Source organism: Dermacentor albipictus, unplaced genomic scaffold (assembly GCF_038994185.2).
Source record: "Dermacentor albipictus isolate Rhodes 1998 colony unplaced genomic scaffold, USDA_Dalb.pri_finalv2 scaffold_19, whole genome shotgun sequence".
Taxonomy (NCBI): domain Eukaryota; kingdom Metazoa; phylum Arthropoda; class Arachnida; order Ixodida; family Ixodidae; genus Dermacentor; species Dermacentor albipictus.
The window spans coordinates 6,185,457-6,208,140 of NW_027225573.1; the positions used below are offsets into that span (position 1 = coordinate 6,185,457).

The following is a 22,684-nucleotide window of genomic DNA, read 5'->3' on the forward strand; positions in this document are numbered from 1 at the left end:
AATGCCAATGGCGCTGAAAACTTGAAAGTTGGTGAGGATAGCTGTAGGGGCTGGTTGGTACGGCGCCTCCTATTTTGTTGTAGTGCAAGCTGAACCACAAGGACAACAGAAAGGCACATCTGAAACACACAGTGCTGTGTGCGTCAAATGTGTCTTTCTGTTGTCCTTGTCGTTCAGCTTGCGCTACAATATTGAAAGTCGAAATGGGCATGTCGTAGAGAACAATAATGCAGCTAGTTCCCACGCAATCAATTAACACTCTTAGAAGATGTGATAGAGAAAATTTCTAAATCGCAGTGGGAAAAATAATATTGCGAAGGAGGTCACTTGCAATATGATTCTTCGCTCAGCTAGCGCGCAAAATTTCTGGAAGGCTATTGACCCTGCCCCTGTGGATAGCATATGTATTTGCAGGGCACGTAAATTATCTCCACGTATAGCTTCCACAAGACGCGCTGAGCTTTCAGCACGCATCTGTTTGGCTCTAAATTCGTAGCGACGGACGGCGACTTGAAGTGTTGCAACTTTGATAGAACACTTAGGGCCAAACAACAAAATCTTCCTTACCTCAGTAAGGAAGCCTTCATTGCGGTGAGGCCACCTTATGTCACTCAGAACGCTTCCTAACTGAGGGACCCTCGGTGAAGGCTTCCTTGGTGCTTCCTCAGCGTTAGGGAGCTCCGAAGCTACCTTCATGCGTCGTCAGGCCGCTCCTGGTCCTGAACGGACGTTTCACCCCACTGCTTAGCTACGTGACGCTTACTTGCGCATGCGCGCTGTCGCCCACCTGCGGAGAAGCGCGAGCTCGGTACGTCGTGCCACGCATCTTCGTTTCAGTTACGCGTGCGGCATGATAGCGCTTCTAAGCGTCGCTAGGCGTTGCACGACGCCGGCGTGCCAGCGTTGCCGGAGCACATCAAGTTTTGCACTGTGATGTGGTACTTTTTTGCGTTTAGTGAACAAAACTAGAAGAAAGCGTCCACGCATCTCTATATTAACTCTTCAATTTAAAAAGTTTGCCACAATACAACATTTCTTTATTGAATGATGGTGTTAGCGTAAAGCTTTTAAGCGATAATCTCGAACACAGGCATCCGACAACCGCTCCTTACGTGAGGACGGGCGAAGGGAGCTTTCAGAGTACGCTTGCTTCCTCCATCGGTCCTTCGATGTAAGGAGGCCTCACGTAGGGTTAGGAAGCGCTCGAAGGAAAGGAACGTTTCATTGTTTGGGCCTTAGATTCCTTCCTCCTCGCATGCTTTATTGTGACCCAACCAAAAATAGAACAGATTTACCAAAACCGTTCACACAGCCAGAGTGCGCTTTAAGCGCTTTTCAGGTGTTATCGTATTCATTGAAAACAGTGAACAGAGAGTGGCAATACAGGGTCAAGAAATACCTAGGGTAAAAGAATACAAACACCCTGATAGACGCATAAACGAAGGCAATCGACATATGAAAACACAGGAAAAAACAATAATAGTAAAGGGGAAGAGAAATGGGGCCATATCGAAGCACAGAGCGCTATGGGGATACAATAGGTACGAGGTGCTCCGGAGTATGTGGAAAGGTGTAATGGTTCCAGGACTTACTTTTGGAAATGCGGTTATTTGCTTGAAATTAGGGGTACAAACAGGACTCAATGGTAACCAAAGGTCAGTGGGACGCCTCTCATTGGGCGCTTACGGCAAGACGACAAATGAATGAAGGAAACAACCAGTCCCAAAAGACAAGAAGAGAGGTTCACACCCCAAGACTGGTTCTGCAAACCCTTCTGCGAACCAGTCGTTGTGGTGTGAACCTCTCTTCTTGTCTTTTGTCTTTTGTGACTGGTTTTTTTCCTTCAACTATGTACCAACTGGCCCGGATTTCAACTCTACCACAAATGAAGAAGTGCAGGGTGATATGGGGTGGACACGCTTTGGAGTGAGCGAAGCTCACAGTAAAATTGATTATGAAGAACGGATAAGGAATATGGAAGAAAATAAATGAGCTGGGAGAGTGTTGGAGGTGTTTGTACAGGAAAAATATTGATTCACAGTGTAGCGAAAGAACTAGGAAGGTTAACGAGCGAGAATGCGGCCAGTAGGGCGAGCAATACAGCAACAGAGAATGTCAAGCGGGAAGTCAGAGAGGCTGAAATAATCGCATGGGTGGCGGCAATGAAACATGAGCCTGCCATGAATAACTACTTCAGAGGAAAAAACGAAATCAGGAAAGGAGCAATTTATGATAACTCAAAGGGAAGCTCATTACATTTCGAAGCGAGATCAGGACGCCTTAGAACATTACCTACAAAGCGCGATATCAGTAGGAAGAAGAAGCATGTGGTTGCGGTGGTAAAGCTAGGGAAATGATGGAGCATGTTTTATTAGAATGTGAAGACGTCTACCCAGCGATCGAGTTAGGCCCCACTGCACTCCTTGAAGCCCTTTGTTTCAGCGAGAGCAGGGGGAAAGTAAACATGTCCGTAATAGGCATTAGTAAGAGGCGATTGCAAGATTAGTGGAAGAAAAGTAGGGTAACGACAAAAAACGGAGTCGTACAAAAAGAAAGTTCACAATAGGTGGTCAGAAAATATGGTTATGCTAATTTATCATGCGTTTTTTCTTTTCTTTTTGTTTTAACCTAGGTAGGCCATTAGGCAGCATGCATAATAGCAAGAGCTTGGTGTTACAACCCACCACCCAGTTCAAAGGGGACGCTCATAACATCCATGCAATACATACATACATACATACATACATACATACATACATACATACATACATACATACATACATACATACATACATACATACATACATACATACATACATACATACATACATACATACATACATACATACATACATACATACATACATAAAATCTCTTCATTTTAGACAAAAATTGTTGGCTCTCACCCTGCCCTGAAAGAGTAGACAGCCTTTTCTTGCAACTTGAGCAAACCACGATGATATATAAGCGCGTTTTGAAGTCGTTTATTGCACGGACCGTACGATAGGGCAAATGTGCTAGGGTACTTGGAAGAAGACCGAAGCACAGTGATAAAAACTTGACACAACTAAAAGTGCAACTAAAAGCGAATGTTAAAACGAGAGAGCTGGTCTACAAGTTCTGACAGAGCCAGCTTAACCGGAAGGCTCCAGTTTTGTTAAATTTTACTTGAAGCATGTGCGCCAGACTCGGCAGCGGGAGCCGAATATATCGTAATTCATGATGGAATTACGAACGAGGACAGACGTGCTGCGGGACGATATAACAAGCTCAACCCCTCTAGCCTTAATTGCCTGACGCCCCCTCAAATACCCTTCAATACCGAAGCTCGCAACAAAGTTGCGAATAATGTGCCGACGTCGTGACACTGCCGACTGACTAGATGATAGCGCGAATTTTCTCCAAAATGCAGCTTCCGAAGTCTGCACCTGAACGGGAATATTTGTTTCTTCAATAGGTATGCTGCTATATGCGACTAGGTGGTGGTCTTTACCCGTCGGGATTAGCCTCCAACGTAGATATTCCCTTGAGAGCGCTATGCATTCTTATTTTACGGTGGTCCAAGCACGATGCAGCCCTCTAACTTGCTTGAATAAAGAGAAGCACAATTTGGCTGCGGCTGCTTGCGGTGTTGAAACCCAAACGCAGTTTTAAATCATTAGGTATCGCGCCGAGTACGGTTTTTTGGGCACGACACCCGTTATAGTGCATGTAAGTACAGCCGCTTCCGGCTGATCTTTCACTATACCAGTCGGAGGAGTGGACCTAATTTCCCACTCGTAATAATACTTTGTGTCATCATTACTTAGCTGTAGTTATTCACAATCTTTCCAGACCATCTGCGCCACGAGCCATGCTCATCTCGTGATTTTATGCGCAATGCTGCATGCGGTCGCATGCAGTCAAAAACAAATGCCTTCAAAGAACTTGCTTTTAGCGGGAATAACAAGCAAGCAGATTTTACAGAACGCAAAAAATTGTTTTTTTTAACATATTACACGACGCATGTATAGTTGTGGACATTCACGACACTGTGAAAAACATCAGCAAGATTACTCTTTCACCTGGAAAGCTGGCAATATTCGATTGCATTGAACGAACACAAAGGAAGTAGTGAGCAATCTGTGAATGGAGAAGAAACCACGAGACGTAAGAGGCAGTTAGAGGAAATTATACGTGAAGTATGACCTTGACGAGAACAAAAATTCAGTCTTTCCTCCCACCAATTTTCCTCCCACACTCAAATAAGCGTTATGCGCCCTGACCCTTAGCGCAGACAGGGTGAGAGCACAAAAACGCATAGTATACCAATCGTTCCGCGTGTCATAACCGTTCCATATTATTGACGTGCCCTATTGCATGCTTGCAAAAACATAAAAAATCAGAACGACAGAACTCCTCCAAAAAGACTTTCCGTCACTGCAGTGCAAACATTCTGACACCGCTTCGCTGCCACAGCCAGTTAAATCGACACATTCGCCACATCACCGACGAAGTACAAGGAAAGCCGTTTAGACAACACGAGAACCAAAGTAGGAAAGCGGCAAAACACTTACGAAACGTTTTCCACGTCTCCTTCGTTCGCAGCGACGGCAGCATGGGATTCGAGGGCCTTCAAGCGTGTTCGTCAGGGTCGTAACCCGCGCCAGCCGTACTCCTCAGGTGAACGCAACAGCACCAAGCGCACGGTCCGATCTCACACCAAGCAAAGCCTTTGAAAGCACGGCGAGTAATGACGAATCAGAGATGCGATCGAAAAAAAGAAAGGAAATCTGATCAATAACAGGCCGGAACTTTCACAAACGAAAATGAAGAAAAAAAGGGCAGACGTCTTCTGCAGCAGACACAGATAGCCCAGTAGCGGTTTGTAGGAGCGCAACGACATGCATTTTTCTCTTGCTAATACGGCACAGCGAAGATGGAGCTGCGCTTCGTTGTTGCGCCCTCCCTGACTAACGGTATTCCTCCTCACGGATTCGACCAAGAAGGATTCTTCCGGGAGCCCTCGACAACGCTACCGTGAGCTGTGGACAAAATGCTCGAAAGGACACACACCTGCTTCGCGCAACGTGCCCCCACTGGATGAGGAGCGACGGTGCCGAAGGCGAGAGCGGCTCGCTTCCTCGAGTCGGGGTACCACTGCGCGTCGACGTTGCCGGAGCGTGGCCGGCGGCTGCAGATCCGCGGTGCACCTACTCCGGCGACCGGCCGGCGCGAAAGTGAAATCACGGCACCGTCGCGCGCGACGCGTGGCGGGCCTCCCGATCCCCCTCCCGTGGAGCGAAGAACGAAAGCGCAAGAAAGCTCACGCGCCCCCACGCGTGCCAGCGCCCCAACGGTCCCGTTTTCTCTCGCCTCCTTTCCACTGCTCTCTCTCTCTCGCTTGTCCCACCTGCTGCTGCTCGCGGGCAGGCGTCTATCGCCATTTAACGCCCAGTTTCAGGACACGAAGAACGCGCACGCAGAACCTGTATTTGTCGTTTGTTATGCTGCCGCGACCTGATTTTAAGTATTGGCGTGCAAATTGTCTGCCCGCTGAACGGTAGGTCGCGACAGGTTGTGCGGATGCCCGTTACATTACCTTGGCCGTGAGCACGATTATTTGATCTCCCTTTCAACGTCTACTCTTAATAGAATAAGCCTTACTGCCTTAAATGCCTGCTATAATAATTAGCTATTTCACAAGTATTTCAATCATAAGTCATTACGTATCTTATGCTCGCTAGCCATAATTAAATGCTGCCAATAAAAAACGCATCATTGTTTCTAATTACAATGCAATAAACATTAATTGGTAATTGCACATACGTGTTCAAAACAAATAATAATAAACATGTTGAAGCATTCCATTTCAATCATGGTGTACATCGAGCGTATAGTGCCGATAGCCTGCGTCTGACATCAAGCGTATTACAATTTAAACAACGTATACGACAGCACCATTTTATTCCTTTTTTTGTCATTGGGCAATTCCACACCAATTGTCCCGAACCATGGCACCCGAGAAAAATCTTTTCTCTGAAAAAATAACGAAAAAATTACACGTATATAAGCAATATTTCCACAGTACTTACCCAAAATATTTCGAACAGAAAAATATTTTAAGCCACGTGAACGTTATTTGAATTTCACGAAATGATAGAAACCCAGGTGCTGAAAAGATTGGCCAATGATGGGCCCAATCAATCAATCAATCAATCAATCAATCAATCAATCAATCAATCAATCAATCAATCAATCAATCAATCAATCTTCATTTCGGACATAAATACAATGTTGTAGGTATGTCCAGGAGGCGTGGCAAAAGGAAACACGTATGTTTCCTGACAAGGTCTTCGCCTCAGGAATACACATTATTGCTCATTATTTCAAAATTTCTGGTTTTGCGTTGTCTGAACATTGTTCTTTCATTAAAAAGCTGTTTCATAAGATAACATCGTTTTTTTTTTACTTTTTATCACCGAGGTGAACATTTGCAAATTCGAGCGCTTTGCGAAAAGTTTCCCAAAATGCGGTGAGGGGACAAGACCTGGAATTACTTTTATAGGATTGTCCCTGTATTGTACTATATTCTCGCATTTTATTTTCGCCTATGTGCTACTCACAGGCTCCAAAATGAAAGTCTGAATTTGGCAAACAAATATTTTGGCCTATTTTTAGACATTACTAACAAACACACTAAGGTGGTCGATGAAAAAATAAGCTGGAAAGCGGATACCATTAGGAAAAATAACAACTTTCACCAGGGAAATTTTAATCAAAATAGTTTGCGTTTTCATGGAGAAAAAAAGTTTTTTAATTTGAGTTCCACGATTGCATTAATTTGGTTCGCGCTTCCGCTTCACCTGATAGCATGTCGGCGGGAAATACAAACCAGGATGGTGCACATGGTGTTCTGTGTGGAGAGGAATAAAAACTAAGATAACCAGGATTTCGTAAGGATTTGGATGTGGACGGTATGATTACTTAAGGCCTATCGACATTGTGCACTTCCAAGCTACTGGAAGTATACATATGCGGTCGCCTACGCGTTAAGTGGTAGAGTGGGCCAGAAATCACTTTCATGAGCGTGAACTGAAAGCACCACTAGAACGACACACGTTCAGTCACCATAAAATCAGTGAAAACAGACCGATTATTTGGCAAATAATCTCGGTTTTTATTCCTCCCCACACAGATCACCATGTGCACCACCCTGGTTTACATTTTCCCGCCGACAAGCTATCAGGTGAAGTGGAAGCGCGAACTAAAGTAATGGAATGGTGGGACTCAAATTCAAAAACTTTTTTTTGCCCGCTGTGGTTGCTCAGTGGCTATAGTGTTAGGCTACTGAGGTCGTGGGATCGAATCCCGGACACGGCGGCCGCATTTCGATGGGGGCGAAAGCACCCGTGTACGTAGATTTAGGTGCACGTTAAAGAACCCCCAGGTGGTCGAAATTTCCAGAGTCCTCCATTACGGTGTGCCTGATAATCAGACAGTGGTTTTAGCACGTAAAACCTCATAATAAAAAAAACTTGTCGATAAAAACACTAATTTGATAAAAATTTTCGTGGCGAAAGCTGTCATTCCTCTCAATGATAGCCGTTTTTCTGTTTATTTTTTCATGGACCACCTAAGTGTGTTGCTAACGCCCAAACATAGGCCAAAAAAGCGTTTTTGCCAAATTCGGTCTTTTAATTGGGAGTCTGTGAGCAGCACATAGGCGAAAATAAAACTTTAGAAGATGGCACGATTTAGGGGCAGTTCTATAAAAGTAATTTCAGGATTTCTCCTCTGAGCATTTTTTGTGAAAGTTTCGCAAGAACGCTAGAGTTTGTCAATCGTTACCTCAGTGCTAAGGAGTAAAAAACATGAAGTTATTTGGTGAAGTTGTTTTATTATGATGGAACAACGCTCAGGCTACGCAAAACCCTAAATTTTGAGATAATGCGCGAAACGGTCGATTTTTGGCGAATTTGCTTTTGCACCTGTTTGTCCTTCATTTCTTGAAATTCAAGTGGCGCTCACGTGGCCAAAAATGTTTTTTCCGTTTAAGATACCTTGGGAAAATACTGTGCAAGTAATGCCTTTATACGAGTAAGTTTTCGTAATTTTTTTTCGAGAGATGATTTTTCCCGAGCCCCACGGCTGGGACAGTTGGCGTGGAATTGCCCCATGTATAAACTTCATTTAAGGAAAAGTGGTAGGTTGTGCCAGCTAGTGCTCTTCTCCTATGTAATAATTCTGCTCAAAATGATGATCAAAGTAGAAATAACTATTGCGAAAGATACGGTTGTTGTCGCGTGTTTACGAAATATAAGTGTGCCCGGTCACGGTGCAAATGATGTCTTTCTTGAGTGCCACGTGTACCGCTTCCGATCACAGGACACAGGAGCCTCGGAAACGCGGAAATAAGAAGCAAAATAAGGACTATAGATGAAAAGTACCGCAAATATGAGATTAAATAACTTCTTATGTTTCTAGTTCCGGTAGAAACTGTACTCTCGATCGTCTTTTATGTTTAGCACGAACGAACCCGACATCTTCCACTGTGCGTCCCTTCTCTTGGCACCCATTCTGTAACCCTTATGGCCCAACGGTTATCTAACCTCCGCATTACAAGACCTGCCCAGCTCCATTTCTTTCTCCTTACACGCTAATTTCTTTACACGCTAATTTCTTTCTCCTTTCCATACACGCTAATTTGAAAGAGCATAAAGAGGGTGCTGGGCCTTCCCATGCAAGTCAACACCGAGCGACTCATGCAGCTAGGAGTTCACAACACCCTGCAACAGATCATCGATGCACAGGAATCTGCCCAGGTAGCTCGGAGTCGTATGCGCTTGCTGGAAGGAAGATTTTGGCCGTACTCGGCCTCAACCCCATGCTCGTGGCTGAGCGGCGACATCAGCTTTCGGACGCCCAAAGGGCAAGCATTCAGGCCTCTCCTTTTCCACGAAACGTTCATCCACAGCACAACGTTGGCAGGGCCTGGGCTGTGCGCTTCTCAGACACGTTAGGGACGAACCTCGCTCGGCTTGCTTTATAGATGCCGCCCAGTATGGCCGGTCGACCAGGTTCGCTGCCGTTGTGATCAATCACAATAGTTCGATCCTCAATTCCGCAACTTTCAAAGATTCTACTCCCTCTAAGGCCGAGCAGGCGGCCATAGAGGGAGTGCTCCCTCTAAGGCCACAGGCGACCGTCTGCACGATTGTAGATCACAAATCTATACAGACGCTAGATCGGCAGCTAGGGCTTTTGCTTCTGGCTGCATTTTCATCGAAGCGTCTAAAATTCTCGGCAATAAGATTATATTCCCGCACACCATTACTAGGTTTCCCGCACATCTCGGTTATCAGCTAGACTACCTCACCAACGTCAACGATACTGCTCAATCTCGGGCGCGTGCTCTAACCCTTCGCGCCGGGGAGGGCGTAGGTCTGCAGGAAGGGTACGGGTAATTTAAAGACATCTTGTTCACCTTCAAGGAAGTCACCAAGCATTATCAAATCGGCAGGCTGACTTTTTTCCCTCCGCACGGTAAACTCTCCAGGTCTCAGGCAATCACACTCACAATGTTGCAGAGTAGGTCATACCGCAGTTTAGCTTTCCTCAGCATTAGTTCCCCCTGATGCCTTCGAGTCTACCTGCCCGGACTGCGGGTCGATTAGCAGCTTAGAACAGATGGTCTGGCAGGGCCCTTCGTTACGGGGACCCAATGAAGTCACCGAGGAGGAGTGGAGCTGTTCAATCAAGGGTTCCGAGCTTCTGCCACAACTCCGGGATGTCCAGGGAGCCCACGATGCGGCGGTGAGGCTAGGCCTCCCCGTCGCCACGTGGGAGCGACCCGCGGTGCTGCTCTAAGTGCGGCGCTTCTCAGGACCTCATTACAGTTCTGTGTCTGTATAGGCAGAAGACTAGGTGGGGTGATTCAATTAGGAAATTCGAGGGCGCCAGTTAGAATCGGTTGGCTCAGGACCGGGGTAATTGGAGATGACAGGGAGAGGCCTTGGTCCTACATCGGACATATAATGGTATGCTGATGTTGCTGCTGCTGCTGATGATGATGATGTTGATAGAGAACCCTATATCCTGCGCAGGAAACACGGCACGGTTTTTTGGCGTATGCCCCGCTCGCGATACTTGCGATGGTCGCGTTCGCGTGAGACCTGTGGCTCCAGCTGTTGCTCCCAGATCCATTAGTTCTAAACTCGAAAGCGTCCTGTGCGATCAGCTCGAGATTGAGCTCGTATGCCGTCGCAAGCGATGACGTTCGTAGTCAGCAGGGTGCGTTCCAGGCGCGACGTCGCCGGCGCAGCCGATGTGTCGTCGTGCTGACCGACGAGACGAGGGAGCGTAGGGGGAACGACGCGATGTCCCACTGCACCTAAACGGCTTCCAACCGGAACTCGAGATGTTGACACGCGCCCCACTACCGCACGTTCGATTGTCAGCGCCGCCCGCATGGCCGGATCGCTTGTTCACCTCCTGCCAGTGAGGAGACTTCCCATCGTCGTACGGGGCCAATGGCTGTCCAATTAGTCGCACGTGCTTGCTACACCGCCGGTATAACTGTCCTGTATCCAACAGTAATTACGAAAGTGATTGCCGAAATACTCCACTGCTCTCATCAAGCGAAGCGATATCGGTCGATAGAGGGCGCTACGCTAAACTTCGAGCGGACGGAATAGCGAACCCTCATGTCGCAACAACCCAAAGAAAAATAATTACTGGAAGGAGGAGCACGTGGGAGGTCACGTGCGCGCGCGCGCATGAGCGCTCCGGATGAACGGCTATAGGCATGAACTGTCATCGCACCTGCTGCTCGGCAGTGCCCTCTATAGAGCGGTAAACAGCCATATGAGCTCCGCGGGACAGAGGTCCGTGAAAACTGCGCCTACCACCTCAGTACTTGGCTCTTTGAACGACGGAGTGTATCGGCTGAGGGAAAGTGGTGCTAGGGCGACGCACTCCCACAAGAAGACGTACAGACTCGTGCATTGCTGAGATGTAATTGGCGACTTCCTTGCGTGGACAACTTACACGTATCTTCCATATATCTCACACATAAGACGCGCTTTTCTTCCAGGCAACTGATTTCCGAAACTTGTGTCTATGCATGAGCGGCGAAGAGGAACTAAATGCGGTACGGCCCAGTCCGCAAAGGTCGAGGAGGAAATAGAGAAGAATAGGGGAATGGGAGGTTCTAAAAGGGAAGGATCGAATTTCTGCGACCTCAGCTAATTCTAGATGCTCGTGCGTTAGAAACACTATCCCGGCGCCGAAGCTACCACTAAGAGACAAATATGTGATTTGACGACTTTCATGGAAAAAAATAAACATGTAAACAAACTTAAATACTATAGGTTGTAGTTTACTCAGGACAGTAGAATGTCCTTCATTGTAATGCACGAAGAAAAAAAGCGCGGAATGCGAACCGAGACACGCTGGACGCAAAGCCGGTGGACTCGTATGAAGCAGAAAATTTCCTGCGCATCTGCGAAGCTTCGTGTGTCACCGGGAAGTATTTCTTCATCCGCCATACAGCAATGGCCATTTCTGTTCGAGCTCTCACTTCGCAGGGACGCGAGAAGTGGGTACAATCAATGTTTTAGCGACAGTATACGTAAGCACCACACCCCACACCTGCTGCAGCTATTATTTCCTTCGCTGGTTCATTACGGGTCAGTGGCTGTCTCGCTAAATGAACGCATCACGAGTCCAATCATATCTTCCTGGAAAACGGCATCGAGACTTGGCCCAGTGCACCACCTCGCCTTGGCGAGCGGCAGTGGCGCGTAGGGCGTCGTGAACTTGTCCGGTGTTTTGCTTTCGAATTCTCACCATAAAGTGGATTAATGAGCCAGGAGATATCATTCGCACTCACTTCGGTGAAATAAGGCCTGGCGCTGTAAACGCGGTCTGCGACTCGTCGTGCACCACGGGCACCTTATTCTGCGCAATCAGCAAGTGCACACAGCCATCGTTAAACTTGCAGCGATACTGGCCAGGTTCTAATCCGGCAATTGCGACCTCTCTCTTTTATTATATATATATATATATATATATATATATATATATATATATATATATATATATATATATATATATATATATATATATATATATATATATATATATATATATATATTTATACAGGTTAATTAGCGACACTTTGATAATCAGACGATCGTACAACGTGGTTTGTCCCTCACCTCACGGACAATACTTTGATTGGAATCAGAATACGAGCGGCAGTCTTTGGTCTATTGTGAGGATCAGTGTTACTGTATTTTCACTTAGTAATTACTGCATAACGATTACTACTAAACATACCTGGTGCAGCTCAATTCACATTTTTCATGCGGAGTCGTGTCCCAATGTACTCTTCGTTTAGTCTCCGCTCAAGTTTCTTTCTTTCTCCAAATTTGAACCTTAATGCCAGTATATAGTGATTACATGAATATAGCAAGTATTACAATCACTTCCACGCTCAGTCACGGAAATTCAGCTGCAGTCAGGGAACTAGCTGTCCTAGCTGTGCACAGTTTTTGTTTGTTCTAGACCAAGAAGGTATGCGTTGGGTCATTTACAGCCACTCACAAATAGCCCTGCAGTGGACATTGAAAAAACATTGAACATTGAAAGAACGGACATTGAAAGAACTCATCTGCAACGTCACGCGCCTGTTGACCCATGCATGAAAGCTTTTTTTATTAAGATTTTTTGTTCTCTTGGGTTTCCACGCGACACAATGTCACTCTGAAGTTACTAGCATAGCTATCGAGGGCCACATCATGCAGATACTGCAAAAGCGACTCTTGTCCATAAAGCAACGTTTGTAGTCTTCATATTGGCCACTGTTCGGATTCACAGTGTTATAAGTACACTTTTGCGGACTGCTTTTATCCGCAGGACACGTCCCAGCGGACATGCAGTGCAGGCGCCGGAGTGATGTGTGTGACGCACTAGACATTGTCTCCACATAGTTGATCCCAGGTACAAGTGATGGCCGGTGTAGAGGCGGCCCCGGCCCGAAGCCTCCAGAGTGAGACTTCTTCCACCCTAGAAAGATTTCGGGAAAAGACGCAGACACGCCAAGGAATGCGGGCACACGTGTTCCAATGGAAGATGGATTTTCGGGCAATGAGAACAAAGCGGGGCTCAGAAGGAAGGGAAAGAGGAGTAGTTCCGGGTGGCGAGGAAGAGTATGCACTGCGGTACGCAAGGGAATTGTTGTGGTCATGACCATGTGTTTGCATCCTGTGGGCAGCGATATTAACATGTGAAAACATATGAAGTTTGTTAAGTTGAGACCTCGGGGGTGCACAAATGCGCATCATTTTTTCTACTTGTTTGAGGTGCCTAACTGCATTGAGGCTGTCAGCACAGATGCGGGCTTCATTGAAATTAGGCAAGTTAAAGAGCGCTGCCATTGTTTTACCTACGAGTAATTTTGCAGTGATTGCCCGTCTATGGTACAATACAAGGTGACATGTTCGCCGACCACACTGTCCGAGCCCCACAAAGCACGGCATCCAAATACAACTTTTGAATAAAGGCGCAGCTAGTTCGGTGTCAAGTGTTGAGTGCCGTTTGCAGCGGATTCCTTGGTGTGATCTTCATTTCAGAGCCCTTCATAAAATTGAGCAGCCTTGTGCTTTTTATGTGCCGGGAGGCCTCAACGGGCAAGAAAAAAGCATGCCTTTAACGAATGAGACTCGACTTGGTTTATACGCATTAGTTTATATAACAAAACTTTTCTACACGTTTTGGGTAATGCTTCTGATAACATGCCCGGAACGACCAGACGATTGCCTGGAAACTGCTTGGTGGAGCAAGGATATTGCTCGGTGGAGAAGTAACATGAAACTGGCATCAACTTCTTGCTTCTAAATCAACAACGTCACTCTATATATACATCAACCGCTAGACATCAGCAACAGCAGTATCCTTCAACGTTTCGTGGAGGCGTAATACCCATAACAGAATATGAGCCCTGCGGCGGTTGCTAACAGTCAGCCGCCTTCATCTGATGATGGGCACCCTAAGAGCAGCGGACAGGTCCACATAACTGCGACTCCTGACATGCGGAATCCCATGAATGTGCTGCCCCTGCGCGCCAAGACAGACGCCACGTAGGAATGCTCACAAGCCAATTTGAATTGAGGCACGCCGCCCTTCTTCGCGGCTTCGTTCGCACGGCCATTAGAGCCAGTTGGACCGACCCAAAGGCCCGCGATCAGAATGCCTTGCTTTACACACACCGAGACGCAACCAAGACCAGCATCGCCACCAGCAAAGACAAGAACAAGGAACTTGGCGAATCTCCCTTCAAGTGGACACAGTCACTACCGCAGCGGTGGTAACCTCTGGGCAGACAGCGCTTCCCGGTCGTATTCAAAAGCTGCTCTGTGTTCGTTTGGCGTAGGTCGCCCGAAGGGCGCGCGTTCTTCGTGTTCGCTCGGAAAATTACGCCGCCAAAAACAGCCGCTGATTACGAGAGCAAAAGAAAGCCTGCCAATGGACCATCGTCGTCGATGGAGACCGAGCAACCCACAGAGCCGTCAAACGCTGCCGATAGGTCGGTAGAAACGTGTTTTTCTCGTGGCAATTCTTGTTTCTTTTTTCTTCTACGCTCACCTTTCCTGCCGTCATAGGCAGCAAGAATAGAAACATCGTCGTACGCGGCTAGGGCGAGAAAGGAGGGGCGCAAGACGATACTCTTTCCGCTGCTGCCATCGGCGAGTGGTACGTGCGCCTGGCTTCAGTGCTTCAGATTCGTACGCGCAGATTCCACAGATGGAGATGTGGAACCCATTGCAGATGTCAATCGGACGTTCTCTTCGTGTCGACGATGCGCGAAGAAATGCGTGGTGAGGAGGCGTCACTCAAGATAGCCGCCGCTTTTGTAGCCGTTCGCGGCGCGCACTTTTGACGGAGGCGGTGGCGGGCGCCCTTCGTGCTCGCCTTTTCATCGGTGCCCGCCAATTGACGCTTTAAGAGCCGCCAGCCTCTCCGCTCCGATCTCGTCACCCATAGGGAAAGGGCCCCCCTGGGTGCACTGTAAGCCGACACGCACACGACAACGTCTCCCTTGTCTGCACAGAAATGGGGGCGTCGCGCTGCGAGGGCAAAGGCTCCGAGGAAAGCGCGCGCTTACGCGCTTCGAGGTCCACGCGCGGCTCCTTAATGAGATTTTGCGTGCCGCGCGGCGGTGGCGGCAGTAGCACTGCTTCGGTTGGCGACCGTGCTTAGAGCCTCCGATTTTTGGACGCCTTGTTTCCAACCGCGTCTTCGGTGGCGAGAGTCCTTTGTTTTGCTGCCCTGTGGGGCTCGATCGAGTCTTTTCAAAGTGGAGGAGCCATACAGGGGCTCCCCTTGATGGAATGCTTGCCGAGCACGTCAGGGCTTGTGTAATACCTCACGGCTGGAAGAAGCAAGAGAGGCAATTGACTGCAGTGGAGCGGACCTCAGCGGCGGCAGCGAAAAGAGGAGAGGCACACGTTGACCGCGGCAACGATGAAGCGCGTGCGGCCCGAAATAAATCATCGTCACCGCCGCTGCGAAATGGCGGAGGCGTTTCCTTTTCTGCGACGAGGGGTGCACTTAGGGTGGCCATTAAACAGCTGCCCGCTGGACTGCCGCAGAAGCCTTGCGGCTCTTTTCAAGGCCGGTTCGGGTCGAGTCGATATCCAGGCACTTCGGAATGCGAGGGTACTAGGGCAGCGAGATCGTGTTCCTGTGGCCCGGTGTGTGCTGACTCGTCGCAGTCGCAATTTTCTTAATCCTCTTTAATTTTGTTCTGTCGCAGTTACAAATTTCGGCCTTCTGCTGTCATGGAGTGGTCAACGCAAACCGAGCGGGCTTGGGACTCCTTTCAAATGATGACATCCGCTTGGATACGAGAGAGGCGGATATTTTCATCCGTACCCAGAACTCCCGCGTATAGGGTGCCAAAGGCGCTAACACCATGGGTTACAAGTTTTACTTTCACGGGGACGACATGCGAGGCGCGCCACACTTACGAAGACGTACGAAGCCGCGTTGCGCTTTCTACTATACATTTGAAGCTCATTGGCGCTTCTATCGAAAACAGACACCAATTGATGGTGGTCACATGCTAAAGCAGTGAAACTTATTTGTATCCCATAACTGTTTCTATGCCAGCTTGGCGATGAAGTACTTAATGCAGACAATTGCCAGCTTCGTCAAAAAAAAAAAAGCAGACTTGTACTCAATATCGGAAGCTGCTGCTCCATAGGTGTCATCAATGGCGACATTGGTTGGTTAAGATGAATCTCAACTGAAACCTTCCGATCACAGCTACGAGAAAAATGTTTGATCCACCAAGACCTACTTATAGTTGTCGGCAGGCTTCGCATAAAACGTAGGGAAAGGGGGAGGGGAGGTGTTTAAGAGTAAATAATTAGAAACCGAAAAAAAAATGAGCTGAGAAATTGCGGCATACGATAGGCAGCTGGGACGTTATAACGTAAAACTATTCCAAATTTTCTATTCCGAGGGCGTATAGCGTAAAACTATTCCAATATGCTTTTATTCCAATCTCCTGACGTCAAATTTGCGTAACCGCCGATGCAAGAATCAAGCTTAAAAATGACGCTAAAACGGATCCTCAGCAAAGTAGAGTTGGAAGAACGAGGTCGTAAACTGTTACGAACTTCTAACCGGTGCCACCAGTGTTACGACATCCCACCGCTGCCACCAGTGTTACGAACTTCAACCGCTGCACCACGATTACGGCTTTGTGGTCCCGTAGCGCTCGTCACCCGTTTCGTGACAGAGCGTTGGTAGCGATGACTCCGAGCCTGGCGTCGATGAGAATAACAAAAGGGACTTTATACATTATATACAGGTTATCATACAGGACATGAACGGGTCGGCACTGGGGCCGAGTGCTCACAACAAACGCGACTGTTCTCGCACGACGACGTCCGGCGAAAACGCGTTACACATCTCACCCCAGTCGGGACGACACTCTCTCCCGGTGGGGTCGGCAGATCCTGTTTTTCAGGCGGCTTGTCACTGCTTTTATAATCCCCGAGGCCCATTGTCACTCAACCGGCCCAATACAAAGTCAGCACACGACGGTCGTCCGAGGGGTCCAACCAGCGACCGCGCTGGCCACTCGGTTCAAAGTTCGCGCGCGCGGTGACCTCCAGGCAAGGGAGGTGCGGCGCCGGGCCGTCGGGCACACGCGGGCACGTCAAAACAGGCTGCTCCGCCGAGGCTTCTCCCGCACGAAGGCGCAGCATCTTGACTTGTGAAGGGAGAATTATGGCGCTCGCAGGATAGATTCTGCATCTTGCAGATTCGGGATCCGGGCTTGTGGTAATGGCACAACAGCATCCCCGCCCTCAGATAAGGCGCCGGGAAGACGAGCTGCCTCCACGTGGCTCGGATGCCAGGCGCGCACGTTCGTCAGGCTCGTCCCAGTTCACGTCCAGTGTCGGGACGCCAGGTAACATCACGTGCCCAGGTCCGACTCGCCAGGACAGGAGCTCTGCTCACCACGTCGTCGCCAAGGCACCTTGACCAGCTCCGCTCGGGTCGTTCCTAAGACCTTGCTTCTCGCCACTGGTCCCGCTTGGTCGTTCTGCAGCTTGCAAAACCGACCGGCAAAAGGCAACACCCAACACGAACAAGTGCCCTCTGTCTCCCGTCAAACACCAGACAAGGCCATAATTCAAATCAACCTAACTAAATTGTTTTCCCCCTTTTTTTTTCCCGCTGCAACAAGAGGCAGGTGTACGATCTAGCACACAAGGCTTAAACAATCAGTTTTCAAATCATCAACACAACAAAATAGAAACAATTATTAATCAGCAATAATAATTACAAATAGAATGGTCCCCTTGAAATCGCTTTGGACTGAAAACATACTTCTGAGGAAGCAAATGAGGTCATTCATTTTTCCCGGCGATATTTTCGCGGAATCTGAAGCTGCTTATATTTGCGACCCTGCTTATCCGTGTAGCGGCGGTACAATAAGCCAGGTTCCTTGCCAAATGAAACCCCCTTTTTTTCCACTCCCCGTTTGACGCTCTTCCTCAGATCGGCTAGTGAACAATCTTCCTGTTGCTCGCGAATCCGACTTTTTCTTTCAACTGCAGCCTGCTCCTGCCGGCTGGCGGAAACCGGAGCGAGTGCGGAGCCCGCGTCGCCTAATTGCGGCGTCGAGTCTATATCGCGGCTAGCACTGCACGCGTCACTCCCACTCACTTCCAGGACCCGCTCGTCTAGGCCAGCCTCCGAGCTCTGCCTCTCCCGTGACTGCTCGCCACTCAAGTTACCATGATCGGTCCGTGTGCCGCACCGCCTTTCGCTCACCGACGCTAAGTCAAGTTCCCTCGACAGCGGGCGCGCTTTGGATCGCGTGGGGGCCATGTACGCCACGTCGGCAAAGAATGATTTGCCCTGATCCCTCAGCAGCTGCTCCGAGCTATTTGAGAAGAGGTAGGAAAATTGCTCCGGGAGGGCGGCTGACACAGCGGCTTCGGTGTTAAGTTTTCCAAACTCTCCTTCAATGCTAACCGTTGCGATCGGTAAACAGACACTCTCCTTCTCGGCCACTTGCCGTATCCTAACGCACTCTCCCGTAAAATCACTCGAGGAGACGAAAGACGGGTGAACAACGTCCATAGTTGCTGCAGAGTCCCGCAGTGCTCGGCACTTCTTGCCGTTTACCTTAATTTCCTGCACATAGGGCTCCAATAGACGTATGTTTTTGTGAGTTTCCTGTATCGTTGCAAAAGCAATTCTCTCTGGGCAGCTTGCAGCGATGTGCCCTTGCTTTTTGCAATTGTAGCAGGTTAACGGTCTCCGTTTTTCAAAAGAACGCGTCATTTCGTTTCGCTGTTTCGGACCATCGTCATCATTCTGAGATGCATTCTGTCCATCCCTTACAGTTTCTTTGGGAAGGGACTCGTCGTCCCGAAACTCGCGACGCGTGATTTCCTTCCGTTCCTCGGGCTTCCCGTAGAACCCATCTCTTCTATCTGCTTTTTCTACGCGCACTGCCTTGCTGTGCAAGCTGCGGCGGGTGTAATACTCTTCCGCTAACTCTGCTGCCTTGTTTAGCTTAACCTCCTTTAGCCTATCTTGCAGCCAGAGCCGGACATCCTCATCAATGCAACGGTAGAACTGCTCCAACGCGATGCATTCGACAATTTTGTCGCGGTCGTCGAAAACCTCTTCGCCCTTCAGCCATTCCACCAAGTCGGCTTTTAGACGAAACGCGAAGTCAACATTCGACTCCTTACCCTTTTTTGCATACCGGAACCTCTGCCGGAAAGCTTCGGGCGACAATTTGTACTTCCGCAGTAGCGCTTCCTTCACATCACTGTAGCTCTCAAACGCCTCTTTCGATAAGCAAGTTATTACGTCTGATGCCTCCCCAGGAAGCAACGCTAACAGATTCTGTGCCCAGAGGGATCGCTCAATGCTATTCCGTTCGCACACGTGCTCAAATTTCACGAGGTATTTGGCCATATCCTCTCCGACGACAAAGGGTGGAAGTTGATCGCGTATTCTTGGAACGTTAGAAGTGAGACTAGGCGCTGGCGAGCTATTTCGGGTCTCCAACTCTTTCATTTTAAGCTCGTGCTCACGAATCTCTCTCCTTTCCTCCTCCTCGCGACGTTGCTGTTCTCTCCTTTCCTCCTTTTCCTCCTCGCGACGTTGCTGTTCTCTCCTTTCCTGCTCGCAACGTTCCTTCTCCTCGCGACGTTCCTTGATACCCGCCAAGGCCTCAGCGGCTTCCTCAGCCGTTACGTCCCCAGTCCTCATGACCTCAAGGATCGCATTCTTTCTTTTGGTTGAGCCCAACTCAATGCCCAACTCCTCACAAATTTCGAGAAGTTCCTTCACCTTGTACTTCTCCATCGTTCACACTGTCCTCCTGCTGTTTACCCTTTTTGAATATACCTGCCGTATGCTACTATAACACTACTAGTAAGACATATGCAAGTATTTCACACACTGCCCTGTTTACCCCCTCAGCATCCCCTGGTTTTCAAAACACTCTTACTAGGCTTGAAACACACAAGGTTATCACAATGCAACACCAAATCCTTCCCTAAGCTACTATAACCTGTGTCAGAGAAAGTCTGGTGTTTGAGGTAAACTTCAGGCACTCACCGCGCCGAGGTAGCTGATGCCGGTCAATCCCGTAGCTGCCATCCAGTGTTACGAACTTCTAACCGGTGCCACCAGTGTTACGACATCCCACCGCTGCCACCAGTGTTACGAACTTCAACCGCTGCACCACGATTACGGCTTTGTGGTCCCGTAGCGCTCGTCACCCGTTTCGTGACAGAGCGTTGGTAGCGATGACTCCGAGCCTGGCGTCGATGAGAATAACAAAAGGGACTTTATACATTATATACAGGTTATCATACAGGACATGAACGGGTCGGCACTGGGGCCGAGTGCTCACAACAAACGCGACTGTTCTCGCACGACGACGTCCGGCGAAAACGCGTTACACATCTCACCCCAGTCGGGACGACACTCTCTCCCGGTGGGGTCGGCAGATCCTGTTTTTCAGGCGGCTTGTCACTGCTTTTATAATCCCCGAGGCCCATTGTCACTCAACCGGCCCAATACAAAGTCAGCACACGACGGTCGTCCGAGGGGTCCAACCAGCGACCGCGCTGGCCACTCGGTTCAAAGTTCGCGCGCGCGGTGACCTCCAGGCAAGGGAGGTGCGGCGCCGGGCCGTCGGGCACACGCGGGCACGTCAAAACAGGCTGCTCCGCCGAGGCTTCTCCCGCACGAAGGCGCAGCATCTTGACTTGTGAAGGGAGAATTATGGCGCTCGCAGGATAGATTCTGCATCTTGCAGATTCGGGATCCGGGCTTGTGGTAATGGCACAACAAAACATGCCGAAAGTTCTCAAAAACGTTACAAGCGCACGCAAAAAGATTTATTACACGCAAATAAACCCGTGCTCTCCGGCAGGGGCGAGTAGGCAGTTCCGGAGCAGTCGACGACAGCCATCTTTTATTCCTTTCGGAACGGGGCAGTCTGCGGCTATTCTGAAGAAAATTCAGGGGCCCTATAACGTAAAACTATTCCAATATGTTTCTATTCCAATTTCCTGACGTCAAATTTGCGTAACCACCGACGCAAGCACCGGGCGGTCCCCCATAGGGTTGTCTGAACAGACCAATCAAACACTCTCCTCGTTCATAGGAGGTCCCTTTTGTTTGCTTGAAAAACGAATAACATTGCCTACACTGAGCGGCTTGTTGTATCTAATTGGCTGACAAGAGGCGAGGAGAACGCTCAAGTGGAGAGGGATTCACTAGGGGAGAGCCAGTGTACTGAAAACCGATAACCGGATGAAGAGGGTGGTGACGGCGTCTGCGATTGGTCGGCTTTCCCTTACTTAGCTTGTGGTGGCTGGTCGAAAATCGCGGCGGCATGCAACGGAAGCTTAAGAATGACGCTAAAATTGACCCTCAGCAAAGAAGAGTTGGCAGAATGAGGTAGTAAACGTGTCGAAAGTGCTTGAAAACGTTACACGGTCGCGCAAGAAGTTTTATTATACGCAAATACACCCATGCTCTCCGGCAGGTGCGAGTAGCGAGCGTCTCAGCGATCGGCGGCAGCTATCTTTTATTCCTTTCGGAACGGGGCAGCCTGCGGCTATTCCGAAAAAAATTCAGTTTTGTTCGGCATATTAATGCATCTTTATCGCGTACACGTCACTTTGACGCGGTGAGTTCGTGCGGTTTTGTGACGTCGCGTGACAGGCAGGTGAAGTGGGTGCAGCCCGAAAACATTTTACCAATAGCCGAGGGCTAATGGCGAAAAAGGGTCGAATCAGAAATAACTGTTTTTCTTTTTTCTGTCAAATCATGCATAATCAGTGTGCACGCATCATATCAGATGGGGAGGTATTGCGGTTTTTGTAACGTCGCGTGACAGACAGGTGAAATAGGGGGTGGTCGAAAAATGTTTTTGACCAATCGCGGAGGGCTGATAGCAGAATTGGAATAGAAAAGTTTGGAATAGTTTTACGTTATAGCGCCCCAGTTTTGTTCAGGATATTATTGCATCTTTAACGCGCACGCGTCACTTTGACGAGGTAAGTTTTTGCGGTTTTGTGACGTCGCGTGAGAGGCAGGTGAAGTGGGTGCGACTCGGAAACTTTTGACCAATAGCCGAGGGCTAATGGCAAAAAGGCGTCGAATCATAAATAACTATTTTTGTTTTGTTCGGTCAAGTTATGCATACTCACTGTGTACACGTCGTATCAGATGGGAACCTATTGCAGTTTTCGTGATGTCGCGTCACAGACAGCTGAAGGGGGGGGGGGGGGTTCAAAAAAGTTTTTCACCAATCGCGGGGGGCTGATTGCAGAATTGGAATAGAAAAGGTTGGAATAGTTTTACGTTATAGCGCCCCAATTCTGCAATCAGCCCTCCCCGATTGGTCAAAAACTTTTTTGGACCACTCCCACTTCCCCTGTCTGTCACGCGACGTCACGAAAACCGCAATAGCTCCCCATCTGATATGACGTGTACACACTGATTATGCATGATTTGACCGAACAAAAGAAAAATTATTTCTGATTCGACGCCTTTTCGCGATTAGCCCTCGGCTATTGGTCAGAAGTTTTTGGCCTGCACCCACTTCACCTCCATGTAACGATACGTCACAAAACCCCGA

At 48.7% G+C, this 22,684-nt stretch overlaps 1 protein-coding gene across 7 annotated transcripts in view; it reads right to left on the reverse strand.

Annotated features, from left to right (window-relative positions):
* Positions 1-22,684, reverse strand: part of LOC135917073 (uncharacterized) — a 485,430-nt gene that overhangs the window by 85,965 nt on the left and 376,781 nt on the right. For 2 of the 7 annotated variants that reach the window (XM_065450563.2, XM_065450568.2), the window contains exons 1-2: positions 5,056-5,282; positions 4,557-4,712 (exon numbers count right to left, since the gene is read on the reverse strand). The exons of 2 other annotated variants lie outside the window; for them this stretch is intronic. The gene's annotated coding sequence lies outside the window, so the exon portion shown is untranslated. Of the gene's footprint in view, positions 1-567; positions 709-4,556; positions 4,713-5,055; positions 5,283-22,684 lie in introns of those variants that run through there. 3 more of the 7 variants (XM_065450564.2, XM_065450569.2, XM_065450567.2) reach the window with 2 other exon arrangements.